General features: G+C 33.4%; 1 protein-coding gene, 1 long non-coding RNA gene and 2 other non-coding genes across 5 annotated transcripts in view; 3 read left to right on the forward strand and 1 right to left on the reverse strand.

Annotated features, from left to right (window-relative positions):
• Nucleotides 1-16,745, reverse strand: part of LOC144849195 (exonuclease 3'-5' domain-containing protein 2-like) — a 72,829-nt gene extending 56,084 nt beyond the window's left edge. The window contains exon 1 of one of the 2 annotated variants that reach the window (XM_078706237.1): nt 16,671-16,724. The gene's annotated coding sequence lies outside the window, so the exon portion shown is untranslated. Of the gene's footprint in view, nt 1-16,670 lie in introns of both variants that reach the window. The other variant, XM_078706236.1, reaches the window with a different exon arrangement.
• LOC144848151 (uncharacterized) lies at nt 10,440-11,980 on the forward strand. The gene is made up of 3 exons (XR_013613832.1): nt 10,440-10,846; nt 11,181-11,232; nt 11,624-11,980. It is a non-coding gene; the product is annotated as an uncharacterized LOC144848151 (long non-coding RNA).
• Trnat-agu (transfer RNA threonine (anticodon AGU)) lies at nt 15,539-15,613 on the forward strand. The gene has a single exon. It is a non-coding gene; the product is annotated as a tRNA-Thr (tRNA).
• Nucleotides 15,792-15,866, forward strand: Trnat-agu (transfer RNA threonine (anticodon AGU)). Its single transcript has one exon. It is a non-coding gene; the product is annotated as a tRNA-Thr (tRNA).
• Nucleotides 16,746-22,117: the final 5,372 nt, after the last annotated feature.

Below are 22,117 nucleotides of genomic sequence, written 5' to 3' on the forward strand. Positions count from 1 at the left end.
AAGTCACTCAATAGATGTAATTAAAAATAATATACATTAATTATCCTGTAATGATGTAAAAACTTTACAACAATTGGTATTAATGCAAATAATATAATTGTAAAGACCGGTATACGTATAATATACATATTATATTATTATATATATTATAACGTTAGACACAGGAGGAAACCGTTAATAGGGGTCATCAATCACTGAAACAGTCTCTAACGTGACCGTACCAAGAGACCAAAAGCATAGTTTATCAAAGTGGGTGACAGTCAGCGGTGCTTAACATTTATATCACAAATTATCAAATAACAACTGTCGTAGCCTACTTATATATCGGTCGTAGTACACACCATTTACAATTATTATAAATAGAGCAAGCAACAGAAATAATCGATAATAATCGATAATATAAACAGTAAAGGTGCTTCCCTGGTAGGCCTATAGTAACATTGAATCGCACCTAAATTTTATTAAATAATTAATAAATAGAATCTAATTTCAGTAGTTCACGATACGTTGAACCACTAAATATTTTTGTATTTAATATCGAATGGCCTATATCGGTCGTAGTACACACCATTTATAATTATTATAAGTAGAGCAAGCAACAGAAATAATCGATAATATAAACAGTAAAGGTGTTTCCCTGGTAGGCCTACCAGGCCTTCTATAGTAACATTGAATCGCACCTAAATTTGATTAGGCTTAAATGATTAATAAATAGAATCTAATTTCAGTAGTTCACGATACGTTGAACCACTAAAATATTTTTGTATTTAATATCGAATGGCGCCACCAACGGCCATTTTGCCGGAAGTGACGGACCCGGAAGCCAGCTGAACAACAGCGCGAGTGTGTGAAAATAACCCTGTGATATCCACCAATTTCGATAGGTAACGCTAAATTTTGTCGTTGTAAAAGACAAAAATGGAATAATAGCGTCGATGTGCAAACTAATGTTATCAAATCTACGTTTCGCGGTACATCTGAGATAGATAAGGTAGGTATCCAAGGCGGAGATTTGTACCGAATTTTTTGCATTGTGCTCGCCTATGTCAGAATTAACCATAATTTATATATAGATATCAAGGGCAAACTTTCTATGGATTAAAAATGGCATGTTTCACACAAAGTTACGCGTGCACGCGCGTTTAAAAATTAAAATTGCGAAAAAACAATTTCTAATCAATTTTCTACGCGTTTCATGTTATTTTGAGCATGTCCAAAATTCCCATGGGCATGCACATTTTTACGCGCGCGTGCGCACATGGCGTTAAAAACATACTTTTTTCGCGTGGTTTATGTTTTTCCATCCTTTTCTAGTAATTTTACCAACTTTTAAACAATTTAGACTTAAAATTACGTCATACGAGCATGTGGAATTGGATAATTTGCGCGCGTTTTTGATGAAAAAGTTCAAAAATTGGTCAAAATTATGCCTTTTTTTAAACAGTCATAAATTCTAAACTACATAGTGAAGTTTATTTTTTATTATTTATTCTGGAAGTAGATTAGAGAGTAGAGTTGTTGATATAGGATCATGCATCAATATGGCTAACCGGACATTGTGACGTCATCGTATGGCCACTCGAATATAAAATATAGGATTTTTGTCTCTTTCGTCATTCCATTTCCCTCCATTTTTTTATATTGTCTAGGCCTTTCGCATGATATACCATTTTTAAAATTGTGATGACGTCATCATCAACTATTCTGCACTGTATGTAGTACGTATGCAATATATAGTGTAAACTGTATATACTTAGACGTGACACAAAATAGAGAGCACGCTAACATTTTTTCAATGGCATAATCGTTTTTCTCTGCGCAATATTCTAACGTATGACGTGCACGTGGCGTTTTCGCTGCGGATAACCTAACTCGTCCATAGTGACGAGTTCAAATCTAGTTTTTTTTTTGTTTGGTTATCCGCACTTGGCGGATAACCCCTTGTTATTGTCAGGATTTTTTTTTTGTTTTTATCTTTTTTTTGGTTATCCGCAACCGTAAGGTATTGCGGATAACCCTTGTTATTGTAAATATCTTTTTTTTAAACATCTTCTTTATCTCCTTGTAATCGTCCTGTTACTTTTTTTTTTTTCTTATTTCTTTCTCCCTCATTTTTGTGTCTCACGTATCTCAAAAACTTGTAAACATAACATTTCATAACTTTGTCAACATATGGGCATTTACGTGAAGTTGTGCACCTCCTACTTTTGAATGACGTCAGAGTTGCACAACGTGACTTACGTGCGATTTTATGATTTTTTATGATTGATCATAGACTAAAAACCAAGCATAAATTTGTTTTGACACTTTGTGAAAATTTAAGTCATATCAAGGGCAAACTTTTTGTGGATTAAAAATGGCATGTCTTACAAGACGTTACGCGTGCACGCGCATTTCTCCTCTATTTTTGTGTCTTGCGTATCTCAAAAACGTGTAAACATAACATTTCATAACTATGTCAACATATGGGCATTCACATGAAGTTGTGCACCTCCTATTGTGAATGACGTCAGAAATGCGCAACGTGACTTACGCGCGATTTTATGAATTTCGCATATTTAACATAGATTTAAAACCATATAACAATTTAAATTGAAACTTAGCAAAAGTTTAATTTATATCATGCGCTAACTTTCTGTGGAAAATAAATTGCGAGTTTTACACAAAGTTACGCGCGCACGCCTATTTAAAATTCAATATGCGCAAAATTAATTGTTAATCAACTTTCTACGCTGATCATGACATTTTGAGCATGTCAAAATTTCCCACGCGCGCGAACAATTTTATGCGCGTGGTGCGCACTTAGCGCTAAAAGTATTTTTTTTTATTGAATTATGTTTTTCCAGCCTTTTATAGTAATTTTACCAATTTTAAAACAATTTCGACTTACAATTACGTCATACGGGCACGTTGAATTGGATACTTTATGTGCGTTTTTGATGAAAAAGTTCAAAAATTTGTCAAAATTATGCCTTTTTTTAAACAGTCATAGATTCTAAACAACGAGGTGAACTTTTTTTTAATTACATATTCTGGAAGTTGATGAGTTGTAGAAATCGGATCATGAATCAATATAGCTAACCGGACATTGTGACGTCATCGTATGGCCACACGAATGTAAAATATAGGATTTTTGTCTCTTTCGTTATTGCTCATCATATTCAATGGAGCGCATCACGCCTATCTGTATTCCCTTTTCTCCGAGATTTTAATATTGTCTAGGTCAATCAACTATCTTACGCATGAGTTAAAAATATTTTAATTTTTATGACGTCATCATGCCTAAAAATTTTAATTAACAGCGTCAATAATTTTATCTTTACAGTAAATTTTAATCTGTTATAGCTCGTAAGAATAAAATGTGATAATCACGATTAAAACGTTTTCAGGAAGCTATGGGATTGTAGATACGAAATCATGTGAACTTTTCGCCAATAAGATGTTGTGACGTCATCATATGGCCAGTTAAATAAACAAAGTCATATTTTCATCTTTTGCGTCATAGTTCATTACATTTAAAAGAGCGCGCATTAATATTTCACGTATTCAAATTTCTTCTAAACGTTAATATGTTGTTGCTGAGATAATTTTCTTCCGAAATTACTACCTTCGCGTTTCCTTTTGAAACCGTCAACATGTTAAAAATTAAAATAAAATACGGGTCCCGTAATTTCACCTATTTTACACTGTTTGTGACATGTATACAGATTATACTGTGTATACTATATGACACAAAATAGACAGAATTTAGCACTAACAACATATCATATTCTTCAATTCAGGTCATAATGCCATAATCTTTTTCTGTGTGCAACATTCCAACGTATGACGTGCATGTGGCGTTTGTCGTGCGGATAACTAACTCGTCAAAGTGACGAGTTTCATGTCTAGTTCTTCTTTCTTTCTCGGAATTTTGTTGCACGCATATCTCTTATCCTTGTCAACATAAGATTGTATAACTTGGTCATCATATAGACATTTACCTGAAGTTGTGCACCTCCATATTTTGAATGACGTCAGAGTTGCGCAACGTGACTTACGCGCGATTTTATGAATTTCAATGATTGATCATAGGATAAAAAATAAAAGTCATTTTGTATTGACACTTGGTGAATATTTAAGTCATATCAAGGGCAAACTTTCTATGGATTAAAAATGGCATGTTTCACAAAAAGTTACGCGCGCACACGCATTTAAAATTTTAAAATGCGCAAAATTAATTTCTAATCAATTTTCTACGTTGATCATGACATTTTGAGCATGTCAAAAATTCCCACGCGCTAGAACAAATTTACGCGTAAGGTGCGCACGGAGCATGAAAATCATGTGTTTTTCCCTTGAATTATAATTTTACAGCCTTTCCTAGTCATTTTAAAAAAGATTGACATCATTTCAAATTAAAATGATGTCATACGAACACGTTGATTTAGACCATTTGCGTGCATTTTAGTTGCAAAAGTGACAAAATATTGTCAAAATTATGCCTATTTTGAATGTATTATAGCTCCTCAGGATCAACCGTTACCTCCAATTTTTTTAATTTAATATGTAAGCAGATATGTTGTAGAAATGAATTCATGCAGAATCTTTACCTCTCGGATGTTATGACGTCATCGTATGGCCACACGAATGTAAAATATAAGATTTTTGACTGTTTCGTTATTGCTCATTACATTAAATAGAGCGCATCTCGCTTATACGTATTCCATTTTCTCATATATTTTAATACTGTCTAGGTCAATCAACTATCTTTTGCATGAGTTAAAAATATTTTAATTTTTATGACGTCATCATGTCTAAAAATGTAAATAACGTGGGTCACCTATTTTCATCTTTACAGTAAATTTCAATCTGTTATAGCTCGTCAGAATAAAAAGTGATAATCATGATTAAAACATTTTCTGGAAGCTATTGGATTGTAGATACAAATTCATGTAAATATTTTGCCAATCAGATGTTGTGATGTCATCATATGGGCAGTTGAATTCAAAAAGTCATAATTTCATCTCTTGCGTAAAAGTTCATTGCGTTTAAACGAGAGCGCACTCTTTTACGTGCCCAAAATTCTTCAAATTTGTATTAATGTAATTATTTAGATAATTATCTTCAAAAATTGTTATCTTTATATGTCAATTTGATGACTTCATCGTGTTAATAATTGGATTTAAAAGATGGGTCTCGTAATTTCGTCTATGCTACACTGTATATAACATACAATGTATTCTGTAAATACTGTAATATGCTGTATGCTAACAAAATAGGTACAATTCAACACTGTAAACATACTTAATTGATGTCAAGGATGGCATAACAATTGTCGAAGTTCATATAGTTTAAAGTATGTGCATGTTGCGTTTGCGCGGATAACCCGAACTCGTCAAAGTGACGAGTTCAAATCTAGTTTCTATTTTCTTCTTTCTTTCCACGAATTTTGTTGCACGCATATCTCTAATTCTGGTCAACATATGATTGTATAACTTTGTCATAAGATTGACCTGTAGCTGTAGATGTGCAAGAAACTTCGTTTTATGATTTTAGAGTTGCGCAACGTGACTTACGCGCCATTTTATGAATTTCAATGATTGATCATAGATTAAAAACTAGAAGTCATTTTGTTTTGAAACTTGGTGAAAATTTAAGTCATATCAAGCGCAAACTTTCTATGGATTAAAAATGGCATGTTTCAGAGAAAGTTACGCGCGCACGCGCGTTTAAAATTTCATAATGCAAAAAATCAATCAACTTTCTATACGTTTCATGGCATTTTGACATTTTTGCGCGCGCGTGCGCATGTAGCGCTAAAAACATACTTTTTTCACGTGATTTATGTTTTTCCAGCCTTTTCTAGTAATTTTACCAACTTTTAAACAATTTCGACTTAAAATCACGTCATACGAGCACGTGGAATTGAATAATTTGTGCGAGTTTTTGATGAAACAGTTCAAAAATTCGTGAAAATTATGCCTTTTTTTAAACAGTTATAGATTCTAAACTACATAGTGAATTTAATTTTTTATTACAAATTCTGAAAGTAGATATGTTGTAGATATCGAATCATGCATCGATATGGCTAACCGGACATTGTGACGTCATCGTATGGCCACTCGAATATAAAATACAGGATTTTTGTCTCTTTCGTCATAGCTCATCACATTTAATAGAGCGCATCTCTACTTATCCGTATTCCATTTCTCCCCATTTTATTATATGGTCAATCAATTATATTTCGCATGATTTACCATTTTTAAAATTGTGATGACGTCATCATGTCCAAAAGCGTCAATTACTTTGGTCACTTATTTTCACCTATTCTGCACTGAATGTAGTACGGTATATAGTATAGTGTTATTTTGTATATACTTAGACGTGACACAAAACAGAGAGCACGCTAAAATTGTTTCAATGGCATAATCGTTTTTCTTTGCGCAATATTCTAACGTATGACGTGCACGTGGCGTTTGCGCTGCGGATAACCTAACTCGTCCGTAGTGACGAGTTCAAATCTAGTTCTATGTTCTTCTTTCTTTCCACGAATTTTGTTGGTCGCATATCTCTAATTCTTGCCAACATAAGATTGTATAACTTTGTCATAAGATTGACCTATAGCTGTAGATTTGCAGCCAAGCTTTTCGACGATTTCGGAGTTGCGCAGCGTAAGTTACATGCGATTTTATGAATTTCATTGATTGATCATATATTGAAAACCAAAAGTCATTTTTTATTGAAACTTGGTGAAAATTTAAGTTATATCAAGGGCAAACTTTCTGTGGATTAAAAATGGCATGTTTCACAGAAAGTTCCGCGCGCACGCACGTTTAAAATTTCATAGTGCGAAAAATCAATTTCTAATTTCATTTTTCAAAAATTCCCACGCGCGTGCGCATTTTTACGCGCGCGGTGCGCACGTAACACTAAAGATATATTTTTTTGCGTGATTTATGTTTTTCCAGCCTTTTCTAGTAATTTTACCAACTTTTTAAACAATTTCGACTTAAAATCATGTCATATGAGCACGTCGAATTGGATAATTTGCGCGCGTTTCTGATGAAAAAGTTAAAAAATTCGTCAAAATTATGCCTTTTTTAAAACAGTCATAGATTCTAAACTACATGATGAACTTTTATTTTTTTTACATATTCTGGAAGTTGATGAGTTGTAGATATCGGATCATGAATCAATATGGCTAACCGGACATTGTGACGTCATCGTATGGCCACTCGAATATAAAATATTGGATTTTTGTCTCTTTCGTCATATCTCATCACATTTAATAGAGCGCATCTCCACTCATCCGTATTCCATTTCCCCCCCATTTTTTATATTGTCTAGGTCAATCAATTATCTTTAGCATGATTTACCATTTTTAAATTTGTGATGACGTCATCATGATTAAAAGCGTCAATAACTTTGGTCACTTATTTTCACCTACTGTATTCTGCACTGTATGTAGTACATATACAATATATAGTGTTATACCATATATACTTAGAGGTGACACAAAACAGAGAGCACGCTAAAATTGTTTCAATGGCATAATCGTTTTTCTTTGCGCAATATTCTAACGTATGACGTGCACGTGGCGTTTGCGCTGCGGATAACCTAACTCGTCCGTAGTGACGAGTTCAAATCTAGTTCTATGTTCTTCTTTCTTTCCACGAATTTTGTTGGTCGCATATCTCTAATTCTGGCCAACATAAGATTGTATAACTTTGTCATAAGATTGACCTATAGCTGTAGATTTGCAGCCAAGCTTTTCGACGATTTCGGAGTTGCGCAGCGTAAGTTACATGCGATTTTATGAATTTCATTGATTGGTGAAAATTTAAGTTATATCAAGGGCAAACTTTCTGTGGATTAAAAATGGCATGTTTCACAGAAAGTTCCGCGCGCACGCACGTTTAAAATTTCATAGTGCGAAAAATCAATTTCTAATTTCATTTTTCAAAAATTCCCACGCGCGTGCGCATTTTTACGCGCGTGGTGCGCACGTAACACTAAAGATATATTGTTTTGCGTGATTTATGTTTTTCCAGCCTTTTCTAGTAATTTTACCAACTTTTTAAACAATTTCGACTTAAAATCATGTCATATGAGCACGTCGAATTGGATAATTTGCGCGCGTTTCTGATGAAAAAGTTAAAAAATTCGTCAAAATTATGCCTTTTTTAAAACAGTCATAGATTCTAAACTACATGATGAACTTTTATTTTTTTTACATATTCTGGAAGTTGATGAGTTGTAGATATCGGATCATGAATCAATATGGCTAACCGGACATTGTGACGTCATCGTATGGCCACTCGAATATAAAATATTGGATTTTTGTCTCTTTCGTCATATCTCATCACATTTAATAGAGCGCATCTCCACTCATCCGTATTCCATTTCCCCCCCATTTTTTATATTGTATAGGTCAATCAATTATCTTTAGCATGATTTACCATTTTTAAATTTGTGATGACGTCATCATGATTAAAAGCGTCAATAACTTTGGTCACTTATTTTCACCTCCTGTATTCTGCACTGTATGTAGTACATATACAATATATAGTGTTATACCATATATACTTAGAGGTGACACAAAATAGAGAGCGCACTAAAATTTTTTCAATGGCATGATCGTTTTTCTGCGCGCCATATTCTAACGTATGACGTGCACGTGGCCTTTGCGCTGCGGTAACCTAACTCGTCCGTAGTGACGAGTTCAAATCTAGTTGTTATTATTTATATTATTTATTTCTTTCTGTACAGATTTTGTGTGTCACTTATCTCAAAAAGTTCAATGTCATTTCTAACTATATTTAAAATAATTTAGTTTAGTCGTAGTTAGTTTTTCAGCGTGATCACTCATCCGTGACGTCATTTATACGCCATTTTGTGAAATCACATTATCAATCATATCTCCATAATTCATTATCACATGTGAATAAAATTCACTACACATAAACTTCAGATCAAAGGTAAAACTATTAGCAAATAAAAACTTGCGCGTTTTAAGGTCATGCATGTGAAATTGCGCGTTAAAAATTTTAAAAGCTCAAATTTAAGTTTTGATCAATTTAGAGCATGAATTAGCGTGTTTCAAAAGATTACTGGGCAAAAAAAAAAAAAATTGCGCGTGCGTTACTTAAAAAGCGTAAAAAAATACGATTTTTTTTTTACAAATCGTATTCTATTCACCATCCTTAGTATATTCACCAAATTTGAGTCAGTTCCGACTTAAAATAACGCTATACGAGCACGTTAAAAATGACAAATGCGCAAATTAATTGCACAAAAGTGCTGAAAACTGTAAAAAATAAGGCAATTTTAAAATGAAAATATTTCTTCAGAATGCACGATGACCCCCAATTTTTTTAACTAATTCTGGTAGTCATTGAGTTGTAGATATGAATTCATGTACACATTTGGCGTACAATATGATGTGCCTCATCAAATGGCCACTTGAATTTAAAAATTAGGATTTTTTATCCTTTTTTGTAGGTTATCATATTCAGGAGAGTACATCTTGGTTATTCAAGCTCGCTTTTCACTAAAATGTTAGTACTGTATGTGCTTTCTTAAGTAATTTACTTTTTCATGAGTTGCTACAGTACTATTTTCATTTTAATTACGTCATCATGCGTAAAAACCTGGATAACATAGGTTGTGTAATTTCACCTTCGCTGTATATTTAAATATCTTACAGCTCTTCAGAATTAAAGGTGACCTTGAAGATTATAACTTATCATGAAAGCCGATGAAATGTAGATATGAATTCATATAAAAATTAATCCTATCGGATGTTGTAACGTTATGATATGGCCAGTTGAAGTTAAAAAGTAGTTTTTAAATTTCTTTAGTCAAAGTTATACAAATTTCAAAGAGCGCGCATTGCACTTCTACGTGCCAAATTCTCTTCCAATTCTTATATTTATTTGCTCAATCCATTATCTTTCGAAATTGTCTTCTTCGAGTTTATTTTCATAATTTCATCATACCAAAAAATTAGAACATGATGTGTGTCCCGTAATTTCACCTATGCTACACTGTATATAGATATATAGCATACTGTACACATTTAGGCCATAAGCAGTAAATTCTAACGTTTCATCTCGTTCCGATGTCATGGATCTACAATTTCTTTACATATTTAGAATAATAATTTTATAAATAACAACATATCAAAAGTTCTCCATAATCGTGTTAGACAATTTTGAGAAATTACTGTTTTATTTTGGTACTTTATTTTAATATACACCGCGTGAGTGATTTGGTCGGGCCGAACGTTACACGTTCAAATTATCCGCAACGTCTTAAAAACTGTACCACGTGATCGTATTTCACCAATCATGCTCTGGTTACAGATGAGGGGAATCCCCAAAACTCACACACGGCAACGTCACACGTGGACAAAAATATTCAATCATAAATGGAGCATGGAGTAAAGAATTTACTCCATGAATGGAGTAACTAGACGAGGAAAAAATTTGTTTGATTTCCCCACCGAACAAATGCTACTGTAAACGAAGAAATGATGCATCTTATGATCATCCTATTGTATTGAAATAGTCTCCTGCTCATATAGGAAATGGGATTTTTAGAATGTTACCACTTAAACCAGTGTGCTATATTAATAATATTCGTACAGAAAGGCTAGCCTAGCTAGCTACGTCTTTAGGCTCTAGTCTAAAGGCTTAAGGTAGCACACTAGCCTAGGTCTGGAGGTGTATACTAGGCTACTCTCAAGATGGCATAGGCTAGGTAGGCCCAGCAGCAGCACAGTACAGTTAGGCCTGCTACTAAACTATAACTTAATGGGCTATTATTAAGTTAAAACGGCGACAAACGGAATACAAAGACACAGGTGAGGATAGCATAATTTTAGTACATTTTGAGCAAACACAATAAATACACATTAAAATTAATATATTTTATTATTTATTATTAATAATTACAATTGTATGAAATTTGGTCTGGCCTAGTAAGCAGGCTTTCCCTATACTGTAACTAGGCTATCCTATTTAGTATTATGCATTCATTTTGATGGCCTGGTCTGGTCCGAGGACTAGGCCTAGTAGTAGTATTCATACATCAGCCCGGTATTATTTTTATTTATAAATGCTTAATTTTAATTTAAAATAATTTATTTCATTTCAACTGTATCTTTTCAATTCAATTTATCTTCAATTTATGTCTAGGTTGTCTAGTGGAAAGGAGGCACAAAAATGCTGAACACGTTCACTGATTCTGGTAAGTTTTGGATCCTTTTTTAATGTAGAGATGAGAAATGCCAAATGATTTATGTTTTGTTGTAATTATGTACAATAGTAGTAAAATTAGTAATGAAAGTTAAACATAGTAATGAATGCAAGAAATAGCTGAAAAACATCCATTATTTTAAAAATGTTTTATATACCAGGTTGCATTGTCAATAAACACTATAAAGTAAATGTAAAGTGTGTGGTAGAGTAAGTAAAGTTGAGAATGTTTCAACATTTCTGTGTATGGTTTACCACAAATCTGAACTAATTTTTAAATATAAAACCAAAAAGATTCATTGTAATTTAATAATATTCAGTTTAACTAAAATATTAAGTAATCGATATAAATTAGATAATCTATTCTTGATTATTTGTTACAGAAATGATACCAGCTTCAAAACAATTGTCGTCATCTTGAATTTTTCATAAACTTCATCAACTGGCTGAATGTAAAATACTTACTGCAAATGTTGCTGAATCTCTGTTTAATTGTACCTACCTACCATGTAGTATGTACATACTGTATATGAAGGATATTCCACATAGTAATTATTACTTATTAATTAGTTAAAGTATATTTGCTATTTCCATTGTACACTGGCCATGCCGCACCTGAAATTGACAACTTTTCTACTTGACTACTAGTTATGCTGGTACAATGTATCTAGAGAAGAGTAGGATTATATACATTGTATATTGGGCAACATGTAGGGTTGTAAAAAAACACAAATCCAAAAGAAACAAAACAAAAATAAATGAAAATACATGTGCCATGAGGAGGTACATGTACACAAGGTATTTGTTGTATATTGTGTGTATATATGTCCAGTTCATATCATTATCAACAATAATTAATTCTCTCCACAAGAGTTAAATTCATGTTATCAATATAACAACAGTAAAAATGGGCTGGCAGGCCTACTTATCTGGTGTTTCACAGAAAAAAAGGGGTTGTTTTTATGGAAGCTCCTGGCCTAAATTGGCACTAAAAACTCCTAAAAAATGCAATATTTAAGTTACAATAAATGAGTTGCATAATCATTTATTGTTTGTGTTGAAATTTACTCAGGTGTCACTAACCTACTAGCATACCCATTGCATGAATATAAATATTATTATGGCAAGTCACTTTCTAAGAAATCATGTAGGCTTACGTACTCCTCAAAAACAAATAAAACATCAAAATTATCTATAAAATTAGCAAATTCTCAGCTGGTGCAGTGCATCTTCCTATATAAAAAAAATCATCAAGCTGGTTTGAAAAGGTTGTTTATCAACCCTCTCGGGTAGTTGTACAGAAAAGGCATAGTATTTATGCAGGCGCATTTTACGGTTTGAGTCGAGTTCACACAAAATTGGCACTAAAAACAAAAAAAATGCAATGTAAGTTACAATCATATTATTGCATAATAATTTCTTTTGCGTTGAAACTTCACTTGTGTATCACTAACTCACTAGGATACCCATTGCATGAATATAAATACATAGTGAGAGTTGATTATTAAGATATAACTGCTCAAAAAACGATCTATAAAATTGGCCAAATCTCAGTTTTTGCATCTTCATAAATAAAAGCTTCTTGAAGCTGACAAGTTGAAACTTTGAATCTTGTTTAACAACCCTCTCAAATAGTTGGGAAAAAAATATAAATATAGTATGTCAATTAGTTACGAAGATATTGTGTCTTAAAAATCTTGAAAAGTGCAATTACAACTAAATAATTGTAATTTTTCAGTTTTCCTCGCATACAAAATACTTATTTTTAAAATTTTTTATTTTGGATAAGTGTTCACAATATACTGGACTACTCACAGAGAAAAGACAATTGCATTTGGACAAAGACTTTTAAAGATATTGGCCCATAAAAGTACCTCCAGACCTCAAAAAGTGCCTTTTTTGCAGTAGTGGGGTACCTTTGAGAGGCCATTGCTCAAAAGTGTACAAGTATTTCATGGAGAACTTTTGATATAGTATGTGTAACATATTTATTTCACAATATCAACTTTCAAAATGTAGATCCAAGAGGTGGGAACGAAATCCATATTCTAGGCATCTTTTGAGCTACTGCTTATGGCCTAATTGTATATGGCATATAATAGGGACAACTCAGCACTATAAAAGCGTATAATAGGATGGCATACTTCAACATTTTCCGATCGTATGTTAATGTACGTGCATGTTTAAAAAAAATTAATTTCAGTAAAATGATAAAAATGATCACCTACAATTCGTCAAAGTGACGTATTAAATTGTAGTTTATTATTTGTTACTTTATTGATTATTCTTCGTAAAATAATAACTCTAAGGTGTGATATTCAGGATAAAGTTGGTTAACACATTTAGAGTTAACATACATACATCATACATAACATACATCTTGGGTCTTATTTTTCGTGACACCCGTAGCTATATAGCCGTAACTTTAGCATTCTATATAGAGTAACTGAATAGCAGTAACTCAATATGGTATAGCTGCATAGCTATCACATTCAAATACATGAGGTGAATGAAGAAAGGTTATATTTATATATAACCTTTCATCATTCACCAAATGCCATTATTTGTACCATTACACGAATATAAAACATTCATTATTTGTTTTATACAACATCTAAATAGATTCCTCTCCTGTCATTTGAATCAAATAATAATAAGGTAGGCCTAGCCAAGGCCCATTTGATTCACATTGATTAAAACAGTAACAATTGGTTTTTAATAATCATATTAAATATTGTAATTGTAGTTTTTGCATCAGGGAGTTGAGTGATTAGATGTTTTGCCCTACTCTGACGTAATTTGTACTTTATACTAAGTTAATCTAACCCAAAAAAATGCAATGTAAGTTACAATCATATTATTGCATAATAATTTCTTTTGCGTTGAAACTTCACTTGTGTATCACTAACTCACTAGGATACCCATTGCATGAATATAAATACATAGTGAGAGTTGATTATTAAGATATAACTGCTCAAAAAACGATCTATAAAATTGGCCAAATCTCAGTTTTTGCATCTTCATAAATAAAAGCTTCTTGAAGCTGACAAGTTGAAACTTTGAATCTTGTTTAACAACCCTCTCAAATAGTTGGGAAAAAAATATAAATATAGTATGTCAATTAGTTACGAAGATATTGTGTCTTAAAAATCTTGAAAAGTGCAATTACAACTAAATAATTGTAATTTTTCAGTTTTCCTCGCATACAAAATACTTATTTTTAAAATTTTTTATTTTGGATAAGTGTTCACAATATACTGGACTACTCACAGAGAAAAGACAATTGCATTTGGACAAAGACTTTTAAAGATATTGGCCCATAAAAGTACCTCCAGACCTCAAAAAGTGCCTTTTTTGCAGTAGTGGGGTACCTTTGAGAGGCCATTGCTCAAAAGTGTACAAGTATTTCATGGAGAACTTTTGATATAGTATGTGTAACATATTTATTTCACAATATCAACTTTCAAAATGTAGATCCAAGAGGTGGGAACGAAATCCATATTCTAGGCATCTTTTGAGCTACTGCTTATGGCCTAATTGTATATGGCATATAATAGGGACAACTCAGCACTATAAAAGCGTATAATAGGATGGCATACTTCAACATTTTCCGATCGTATGTTAATGTACGTGCATGTTTAAAAAAAATTAATTTCAGTAAAATGATAAAAATGATCACCTACAATTCGTCAAAGTGACGTATTAAATTGTAGTTTATTATTTGTTACTTTATTGATTATTCTTCGTAAAATAATAACTCTAAGGTGTGATATTCAGGATAAAGTTGGTTAACACATTTAGAGTTAACATACATACATCATACATAACATACATCTTGGGTCTTATTTTTCGTGACACCCGTAGCTATATAGCCGTAACTTTAGCATTCTATATAGAGTAACTGAATAGCAGTAACTCAATATGGTATAGCTGCATAGCTATCACATTCAAATACATGAGGTGAATGAAGAAAGGTTATATTTATATATAACCTTTCATCATTCACCAAATGCCATTATTTGTACCATTACACGAATATAAAACATTCATTATTTGTTTTATACAACATCTAAATAGATTCCTCTCCTGTCATTTGAATCAAATAATAATAAGGTAGGCCTAGCCAAGGCCCATTTGATTCACATTGATTAAAACAGTAACAATTGGTTTTTAATAATCATATTAAATATTGTAATTGTAGTTTTTGCATCAGGGAGTTGAGTGATTAGATGTTTTGCCCTACTCTGACGTAATTTGTACTTTATACTAAGTTAATCTAACCACTAGCCATCAGCGCAAGCTCGGTGGTTTAGAGGTATGAACGCCAGGCTAGTGATCTGGAGGTCGTGGGTTCGAGTCCCACCCGAGAACTACTTGCGAATTTTTTTTGCAAGTATTCTCAAATGTACTTAGTATAAAGTACAAATTACGTCAGAGTAGGGCAAAACATCTAATCACTCAATTCCCTGACGCAAAAACTACAATTACATCCTGTTGGTGCAGTACCCGCTGCTTACTTGGGCTCGAATCTAACCACTAGCCATCAGCGCAAGCTCGGTGGTCTAGAGGTATGAACGCCAGGCTAGTGATCTGGAGGTCGTGGGTTCGAGTCCCACCCGAGAACTACTTGCGAATTTTTTCGCAAGTATTCTCAAATGTACTTAGTATAAAGTACAAATTACGTCAGAGTAGGGCAAAACATCTAATCATATTAAATATTACTATTTATATGGATTATATAAACGTACCTACTGTTAAGTGTTAATTATGTTAACAAACGATCAAATAATCCTAGGCCTAGCAATACTAAAACGCCTAGGCCTACTACAGGCCTAGAGGTTGAAAGGGGTGCAGGTCAAGTCAGCCCCAAACCGTCTCGGCCAAAGTCAAGTCGGCCCAACGTCAAGTTGGCCCCAAGTCAACGATTAGTTTTTGGCCGAGTTGACTTGAGGCCGAGTTGACATGAGGCCGAGTTGACATGAGGCCGAGTTGACATGAGGCCGAGTTGACATGGGGCCGAGTTGACATGGGGCCGACTTGACTTTGGCCGAGACGGTTTAGGGCCGACTTGGATAAAGACAGCAATACGAAATTTCGACAGACAACTGGAAATCATCTAGGCTAATTATGTTTTTTCCAACTATTTCACGTCTTGTAGAGATGTTCCTGTCACGTTAAAATTGGTCCGGCCAAAATCGGTCCTGCCGGATCGATTTTGGTCGTAATCAAGCCCCAAAACTGGTCCGGTCGGATCGATTTTGGCGTTGAAACAGCCGCTAAAACAGGTCCGGCTAGGCTAGGCCTAGCCTAGGCCAAAACTGATCCGGCCTTTAAAATCGCTTATTTATTCTTTAAAATATGTTAAGAAGCCTGCAAACAGTTCAAATGGTTAAAGTAAACTATGCTTAAAGTAAATATACTAAATATTACCGTACAAACGAAAAGAAATTATCGAAACACTAATTAAAGAAACTCCAATCGGCTTTTTGGATATTCTATTGTTTGTTCAGAAGTTCGTTTAAAACTAATAACGCCCCCTAGTAATTTTATATTATGTCTATTATTATTATTATTTTAGTGCCTCTTCGCCGAGTAATCGTCTGATTTCTCCGCCTGGGCTGCCTTGCTTACTCTTTGTACCAGGTTTATCCATTCCTTTCGTTTGTTGGCCAACTTTCTAAAATAGTCAACATCTTTCATTGTCTCCAGCCTCAGCCTCATCATGTCTAAGATATTGGATATTATGTACAAACTGAATACGTCTTGGGCGTATTCAATGTAATAATAAAATATAGAACCTTAATTATTATTAGTATTTTAGGTGGTTGTCATTACTGCTATCAGTATCATTTTTTTTTGGCCTTTGTAAGAAATTACACCTGCCTTATTTTTTTTCCAGTCCAAATTTTGGGGTGCAAGTGGCCACCAATTATTAATAGTATAAAACAACAACGATAAACAATCGATATGGGTAGTATACTAACATTAATAAAGATCAAAAATCGACAAACGACACCACAGTGGAACGACCGGTTCCCACATTCACGAATTTGGCTATACGACGAATGAACACGAGTTTCGTAATAGTCTTAGCGAAAAAAAAGCGGGTAAAACAATTATAGTACAGAGATTTTTTTTTATCACCCCAAATTATGGACTTTTAAGAATTCAATTACTTATTACGCTCTAATAATATCACTGGTTGGTGTACGCGTGGGTTGCGTCATCATCTTATAGTGTCGTAATCAAGTTTTAGCGAAAAATAAGAGGGTTAAATTTGACATTTTCTCAAAATTATCCAAAATATGAACTTTTTAGAATTCAATTATTACGCTCTAATATCATTATTTAGGCCTACTGGTAGTATTTGTAATTTTAAAAAAAATCTTTACACCGCAACCCAGGACCGCATCTAACGTGGATGGGATGGATGCGGACAACTAAGTCTATACACCCATTCTCGCTCAACTCAAAATTTCATAACAGAGCTGAATAACAATATACAATGAATTATTTGAATATAGGTTTATTTCAATCTTGCAAAACACAATTCATATATTTAGTTCAAAATGTATGAGTCCTAAATAGGCCTACTGTATTTGATTGTTACAATGTAATAATATATTAGGCCTACCTGTATTATGTTTTATATTTTTATACAGTAAATACTGTAATTTAAAACAATACAATTCACTATACATCAGCTAAGGTAAACATATTAAAAATGGTACGCTTAACCAGGGCCTTGCGTGCGAAATCGAGCATTAACATTTTAAAATGCTTAAAATTACGTTTTGATCAACTTTAGAACATGATTTAGGCCATTTGCGTGTTTCAAAAATACTGCGCAAAAACACGATTTTGTTAGGCCTACTTATAAAACGAAAAAAAATACTATTTTACACAAATTCTACTCACCTTCCTTCGTACATTTGCACCGTATTTGAGTCCATTCAGACTTTTAATCTATACGAGCATGTTAAAAATGACAGAATGCGCAAATTAATTGTTAATTAAAATTTAAAATGGTAAGCTTTTTAAAAATTAAAATAACTCTTCGGAAATTTCGTCGACCCTATAGATATAATAAATTATTATTACTTTTTAACCAATTCAGTACGCATTCCTAGCTATTTTGAAGTGCTAAACAAATTAGATAAGGAAAATAATTTATCTGTTTTTATCGCGAAATGTGGGTTTATCTAATATCAGTTATCCTGACTTTACAAGAAATTCAATTTTTATATATTTTATTCGAACTGTCTTGTTTGTTTTACTTTTGATATTATCAATTGTTTGGGACAGCACCATTAGTCCGTTTTGACGATACTTTTGTAAAGCTCTGTCTACACTATCAAACTTTATATACACTATACCGACTTTATGTGACAAACAATATGATGTGCTCATAATATATGGACACGGTGATATCATTTCACTACCATATTTGGGCATAGCACTACCATATTTGGACACATCACATATACGCGCGCGTGCCGATTATGAAGACTGGATCTGCTGCTTGTGTCTATCACACTGTCTATACTGTTGGCTGTCAAAACACTTTTTTAATCGAATCTTTTGGATTGGGTAAGTACTGTAAAACCTATATTTATATGTAGCCGATCCTATACAATAGTTACGTGATTGTTTATTCAAGTTGTTAGGAGATACAATACATTTATACTATTATATCTTTATTATCACTTTACTATAGTATTATACTATTATTATGTATACTACTAGTACTACTATCTAGAGGGTGAGCTCGCTTCGCTCGCTCCCCCTCTAGGAAGTGTAGACGATGGTTCTCGGAATGATAATGACTCGGGTAACAAGTTTTAGAAGGACATTCTGGCCTCGACGATTTTAGTCTGGGAGCCCAGAAGGTTTTAATTAGCAATTTGAGTACAAAAGGTTTGAGGTGTAGAGTATGTAGATATGGTCTATGGGACCCAGAAATGGTAATTCTTAAGTGACGTGTCCTGTTCAATTTTAAGGGGAAACCACCCAAATGACCCCTAAAATTGGATTTAATTAGCATTTCGAGTACATGGACCAAACCAATTCTAAAATGTTCTCTGACCTATCAGGAATCAATATCCATAATTCTTAAGTGACCATTCCTGTGCTAAATTTACTTAAGAACGCCTTTAATTAGCGCTAATTAGACATTTAATTAGCATTTTGAGTACATCAACGAAATTCACACCACACATACTTATGAACATACTGATTAGGGATTCATTATTCTTAAGTTTGAAATCTGGGGCCAAAGCCACTTAAGAATGGGTCAAAGCTGCCTAAGAGTGGGTCAAAGGTCAAAATAATTAAATTCAATTTTAATTAATATTTTATGTACATCGACCAAACCAATTCTAAAATGTTCTCTAACCTATCAGGAATCAAAATCTGTAATTCTTAAATGACCATTCCTGTGCTAAATTAACTTATGAACGCCCTTAATTAGTGCACAGGAATGGTCACTTAAGAATTATGAATATTGATTTCTGATAGGTCAGAGAACATTTTAGAATTGGTTTGGTCCATGTACTCAAAATGCTAATTAAATCCAATTTTAGGGGTCATTTGGGTGGTTCCCCCTTAAAATTGAACAGGACCCGTCACTTAAGAATTGCCATTTCTGGGTCCCATAGACCATATCTACATACTCCACACCTCAAACCTTTTGTACTCAAATTACTAATTAAAACCTTCTGGGCTCCCAGACTATTTCGATCGGTTACCATTATTAAAATGCTTTTGATATTCATAAAACTAAACCTACTCACTAACCTTTTTCACAGTGTCTTATACGATTAATAGCGTTTTACGTATAGTGTTTATTGTAGATATGAAAAGTGGTAAAAAAGAATAACAAATGCTTGGTAAATTGTAGACCTAGATAACAGTCCGATGAAATCTACTCAACAATAGTATAATTGTGTTATAAATATAATACAATATTGTGTGTATAAATGTGGATGGGCGTTAATTAGATGGTATTTAAATGGGAGGGGTGGGGGTGAGTGGCGATAATTATTTTAATTGATGTTTTATTGGGGAGGTGTTTCCGGGCGTTTATTCAAATAAATACCATCCTAATTGGTAATTAATACATTATTCCGCGACACAGCCAGTGAGCCGTTTTGGCCTAAGAAGGAAGACGTTTTAGACGGCTTGCAACATGGGCAGAAGTATCCCAGGGTCCTGACGGGACACAGATAGCGCATAGTATACATAAAGGGATATAACTACATAAAGTCCTGGCAGCTTACTCAACAACTCGGCTATCGGGGTTTCATTCGATTTCAAACAAAAGCTCTTATCATCAATTCTCTCGATTTAATTTTAAATAATTATTTCCCACAATTTACTTCTATGTTTTATTAATATATTTAATTTGATCTTTATGTACTACAGTACTATACCTTCATACGCGCGGTCCGAAAATAAACACAAAACCAAACGGCCAACTCCCTGGTTGAAACAATTGCGGTTTGCACGTCGCTGAGAGTGAGGCATACATATATTGTATTTGGCTTGAGGTATTGCCAGTGTTGCCAGCGATAACATTTAAATTATGCCGTAGCCTGTCTCAAATAATGCCAGATTGGGAAAAATAATGCCAAATCCCCAAAATGTGGCCGTAATTTAAAAACGTCTGTAAAACCCCAACTGACACAAAGTGGGCCAAACTTTTTATCCCATGTCGTTACAAATTTATATTTTTAGTTTTGTGTGTAATAAGTAATATAATTCCCAATATCTGAGGTGCGAAAATGGTAATTGCAAATGTCACCAAACACCAGCTCTAGAGTCGCGTTGCACGCGACTAAAAATAGGGCTGCTACGATGCAAATGGCACTGAATTTGAAATATGGAAAACAAATTCTCTAGGAGAAAATGTTGTGGTTATCCGCACTTATTTTCACGCAAAATTACGCGCGCACGCGTGTTTAAAATTTTAAAATGCGAACAATCAAATCAAAGTGACTAATCTAGTAACTATCGTTTGGATTCTCCCAGCTTTACTAGCTGGTGTTCGAACCTCTACGGATTAAAAAAAAAAAATAAATATAAAATGTTTTTTTTTTTATTTTGAAAGAGAGATATTAAAGATGTATTGTCCCTTGAAACACAAAAAATGAAGGTCAAAATATTCTAAATTTAAATTGGACATATCAAAGTAATATTAAAGTTATTCACTTTAAGTCGAAAATTCGGGCCAAAAACAACAAGTTTACGTAATTAACAGGTAAATTAATTTGAATACATTTCGTCTGGAAAATCGTCGCGAGCGAAAGTAAACAAAGATTTCAAACCACGAGTATGCATTTTGCATGATGCTAATTAGGATTGTTTACAACTTGTCACGGTTGAGAAGGTGTTTTCACACAGTTCGCGAGGCCTGGAAGTTTTATGATTATGCATACAGAGTAGCCAAACAAGCGCGTTGCATTATGTGATATGTTTTGATCGAAAACTTTGACTGGAAGCCAAAGTTATTTTTTGAACAAAAAAATGTTAAGTTAAAAGTTAAATGATTTTTTTTTCGACTAATTTTTGGTGAAAGTTGATAACTATTATGATACTTCAAAATGACCCACTTTTTTCGAAATCTTTTATATTTTATTTTTTTGGAATTAGTCAAAGGGACAAGTTAATTTATGATAATATAATTTAAAAGATTAACAACATCAAAATTCAACAGTGTGGCGTGTTGACCGCCGCGAATGACTAACAATGTAATGTCAGAAAAAAAGGAATTATAACTCTCTTCGTTACGTGTTTAGAAAAGAATTTATATCTCCTCGTTGGTATGTCGGCGTTGTTATGCAAATGAGTTTGTGCAGGTGTAGTGGAAAAGATGGTAT

Source organism: Antedon bifida, chromosome 7, assembly GCF_963402885.1.
Source record: "Antedon bifida chromosome 7, ecAntBifi1.1, whole genome shotgun sequence".
Classification (NCBI taxonomy): domain Eukaryota; kingdom Metazoa; phylum Echinodermata; class Crinoidea; order Comatulida; family Antedonidae; genus Antedon; species Antedon bifida.